Source organism: Palaemon carinicauda, chromosome 38 (assembly GCF_036898095.1).
Source record: "Palaemon carinicauda isolate YSFRI2023 chromosome 38, ASM3689809v2, whole genome shotgun sequence".
Taxonomy (NCBI): Eukaryota; Metazoa; Arthropoda; class Malacostraca; order Decapoda; family Palaemonidae; genus Palaemon; species Palaemon carinicauda.
In genome coordinates, this window is record NC_090762.1 from 41,451,324 (window position 1) to 41,456,323 (window position 5,000).

Sequence of the window (5,000 nt, forward strand, 5' to 3'; positions counted from 1 at the left end):
ATATAATATATATATATATATATATATATATATATACACATATATATATATATATATATATATATATATATATATATTATATATATATATATATATATATATTTAAATATATATATATATATATATATATATATATATAAATATATATATATATATATATATATATATATATATATATATGTATATTTATGATGTATATATATAACTAAATATAATTGTATATACATTTATATATAATCTAATATATATATATATATATATATATATATATATGTATATATATATATATATATATATATATGTATATATATATATATATATATACATATATATATATATATATATATACATATATATATACATATATATATATATATATATATATATATATATATACAGTATGTATATTTATGCATGATATGCTGTATATGTAAATTATATAATTTATTTGATATATAAAATATATAAATCATATATATTATATGCATGTACTTGATTGTGTATACATAAACATATGTATGTATGTATTGATATTGTATGCACATAAGTGGTCTGACTTAATTTAACTGAGCTAAGGGAAATTCGTAATTTAGTCTTCTATAAAAACCTGATTAATTTTAGCCTATGATTTTGAGATAAGGACCGACAAGGAGAGCGAGGGCGTGGGACAGTGAGAATTGTTAGGGTTAAGGGATGCAGTGGGCGTGTTTGAGAGAGAGAGAGAGAGAGAGAGAGAGAGAGAGAGAGAGAGAGAGAGAGAGAGAGAGAGAGAGAGAGAGAGAGAGAGAGAGCAGTGGCTACCTGCTGGAGGAGAAAGGTCGGCAGGAGTGACAAGCTAGTTTGCTGAACCACCCGCCTGTGATATTGTTTCCCTCTTCTCTACGAAGTCCTCTATTCCCATACCAATTCTCTTTTCCGTAGGTTATGGAAGGACTTGCTAAATCCCCCCCCCCCTCCTTCCCCATCTTCCCCTATCCTCTATGCCTCCTCCCTTCATGATGGACCTCCTTCTCCCTCCCCCCTCCCTTTCCACGATTCTGCCATCCACTCGTCCATTCTTAACTAGCTTCCTACGTAATTTTTCTGTTTACGGAAATAGGTCTCTTACTATTTCAGGTTTCATCACTTTGGTAGTTTCTATGACAACTTCTATTTTGCTTTTATTTATTACTATTATTATCTGATTTGTATTATGATGTTACTGAGAAGTATCATAGATGATGGTTGAGCTTAAGAATTTATTATTATTATTATTATTATTATTATTATTATTATTATTAGAGAAGTATTATAGAAGTTGATTGAGCTTAAGGATTTATTATTATTATTATTATTATTATTATTATTATTATTATTATTAGACCTGCATAACATTGTTCATTTAATCTACATGACAGGTGATTTTCTCATCGTGACACGGTTCTAGTAGATAAAATTTTAAACTTCGTATGCCAAGTCTTTGGGTAAAGGCCACTGTCAATATACTCGGGTAGTTATTCCTACAGGGGCCCCTACTCTGAAGCGTCTTAATTCCTTCAGGAGCCCCTACTCTGAAGCGTCTTATAGTTTGAAGTTTAGTTTTAGGGATGAGTTTCTATATATCAGGGTAATTAGACTTTTTAAGCAAGGGGATGATGTGCAGTATACTTATACATAATACTGAGTTTTCTAATTGAAAATATAAAGGTTGTGAATACTGTGCTTAAGATAATTAACCTTTGGAAGTTATAGTTTTGGGGTAGAAAATTCAGATGCATATCTTGAATGTGTATTGTAATCTCTCAGAGCAATTCAGCTCACACCCCTTAGTTTTTTTTTCTTCTTTTTTATCTCCTACACCTATTAACGCAAAGGGCCTTGGTTAGATTTCGCCAGTGGTCTCTATCTTGACCTTTTAAATCAATACTTCTCCATTCATCATTATCTACTTTACGCTCTTCATACTCTTTGGACTTTGGACTAGATTTTTGTTAAAAAAAATGATTCAATTAAAATATGTTTTTTGCATTTTTTATGATTGAAACAAAAACAAAAAATGTTACCTATCATATCTTCAAGAAAAAATAAAGATTAATCAATGGAACACTTTATTATGCTCCCATGCCTAATTTCTTATGGAAAAAAACAGAACATGATTTTGTTATATACATGAGAATAAAGATTCGAAACATGCAATGATTTATATATGAATGTAATTATGTATCATTGTCTTTATTTTCCTCATCTGCAAGTATGCTTGCTTTGCTGTACTAATTTGTGCTTGAGGAAACTTCGTATTATTATTATTATTATTATTATTATTATTATTATTATTATTATTATTATTATTATTATTGGTATAATGTATTCGTCAATTATCATGCTCATATTCGTTTTTTACTTCTCCCAATAATTGGGAAATTGACTTTTATTGTATGTTGTAGGTAAAAATATCTGATTAGACTGACGCCATGCTTAATCAAAGTTCGTGAAGACTTGAAAATTTACGGAGAATATTGTCTCTATTCTGTCCCACCGAAGGCCCTCCTCATACAGGGTCGTAAAATAGGATGAAGGATGTTGGTTTTATATTATTGCAACCTTAACATAAATATATAGAAATGTTAAGTCTCAATCGTATCATTATCCTCGTATTTGAAATATCTTATTTAAGGTTGTGGTGGCCGATGTTTTAACGTCCCTGAGTAGTAAACGCCAGACTGGGGTTAAAGTCCCGCTCAAACTCCTTAGTTCCTTTGGCCACTGCAACATCACCATCTTTGTGAGCTAAGGATGGGATTTTATGGGGAGCCTTTAGGTCTATCTGTAGTCATCAGCAGCAATTACCTGGCCCTCCTTGGTCTCAGCTTGGGTGGCGAGGGGGCTTGAGCGGGGATAATTATGTATGTATGGTCAGTCTCTAGGGCAATGTCACTGTCCCTTACCTCTGCCATTCATAAACGGCCTTTAATAGATTAATAGTAGGAGACGCCATTCTAAATGCAAGGGTTTAGAAAGCACTATTTGTAATTAGTGTAATTCGTTTTTCTATAGTGATAAAAGCAAGTGGTTTAATATATGCTCTGGATTTTGAGTGCGACTTAAACATGAAGCTTCCACAGTTTTTCATGTCTAATCCAAACAAGGCTGAAAATTATTTCATAAGCAAATTTTGAAATAATCGATTGCAGTCATTAAAGGGTATTCGTATAACGGTTGGATGAGCTGCTTATAATTTGAAGCCATCTTGTTAAAGAATCGTTCCTCGCTGATCGCTGTACGCAAATCAATAATGTACATTTTTAATTTTGAAAAAATCTACCCCAAGTACTTGGTTCACTGGCTCATTGTTCATTTTTTACTTTTAACTAATTGTCTTATCTTGACAAATTCCTAATAGCTTTTTGACGTAATTTTTTTTATTAATCATACAAGATATTATTAAATTGTCTTTCTGAGAGAGGGAGGAAAAGTATAGGGATGGAGGAGAAGGGAAGAGAGGGAGGAGTAGGAGAGGTAGGAGGAGGCTGGCTGTCTTCTTGTGTGTTTTCCCACATGTTTAACTGATTGGTTGGTTAACAAGTGGTCAGTGTGTGGTCGTTTAGCGGTCTCTTAAGGCTATAATTATCGAGGGCTTTTGCGCCTAAATTATGTTGTGTGAAGTGGTTTTACAGATAGTTATTTCCGCTGTAGCGAATAAACAGAAACACACTTCATAAATAACCTGAATGTGTGTGGTTTAAGTGAAGGTTGGCAGACGCCGTGATGAATTACATAGTTGTGGCGTCTGTCATATCTTTATAACAATAGGCTTACCCAGACAACCTTGTGTGCAGATCAAAGGCCTCAGACATGTCCTTCCACTTGCGTCTTATGGTCGTTCTGTGACAGTCCACGCCCGGTAACTTTTTTTGGTTTGTCGATCCATCGTCTTCTATTCCTTACTCTGCGGCTTTTACAGTCTCTATGGACCCTTTCTGTTGTTCATAATGCCCATCTATTGTCTATCATTCTCATAATATGTCATGCCCATGTCCATTTCTTTTTCTTACATGTTATTAGAATATATATGTATATATATACATATATATATATATACATATATATATACATATATATACACTCGCTTTCCGGTTACGCACCAAGTGCATCGAGTAAAGGGGGGGGTGAGAGAAGTAGTCATACCTTGGTAAGGGTGGTTGTGGTTAGGAAAGGGAGAGGAGGTGGGAAGGGTTGAATCAGTTAGCGCGCGTATGTAGATATCTAAATATTTAGTCGATATTTTTGACGGGTCGTGTACACTAGTGTATATGTATGTATATATATTAATTTATAGATATATATATATATATTATTCTTAATCTTAGACATTTTCAAAATGAGCGCTTGTTTCTTTTTAAATCCTCGAGGATCATTTATGAAGTGCTCCCCACATATACAGTAGTTACACCATCCTTGCCCCTTCACCTTCACTTCGTGGAAGGGGTGATGTCGAGAAAGAGTCGACTCCCCTCCCCACGCCAAAATCTTTCTGAGAATTGGAAGTATCAATTTGAAATCCAGTAGACATGAGGCTCTTGAAGTGGAAACAGTGGATGCATTGGGTGGTGATTTTATATGGCTGCACCTCACTCTTTCCTGTCCTTTTCCAGTTGGTTCTGACTAGAAAAAAAATATAAGTGGCCTACAGGTAAAAAAGTAGGGCCCAGGAAGGATGACATTGCGTGATGGTTGTACTGTATATTTTTGCATGATGGGTGGAGCTTAGGTTATTCTCTCTCTCTCTCTCTCTCTCTCTCTCTCTCTCTCTCTCTCTCTCTCTCTCTCTCTCTCTCTCTCTCTCTTGGGATGAACTTATTAAAGTTTTCTCGTATTCATGAGTTGTCGAAACGTTTGAGTATGAGAGGAAAATTGTTATTGACGTTTGAAAAAAATTTTTTTTAGCTGCTTGCGGGATGAATGGTATGGTGAATGAAGTTCCTTTTGAGAGATGAGAAATGTCATGTCGATTTGCTTCATTG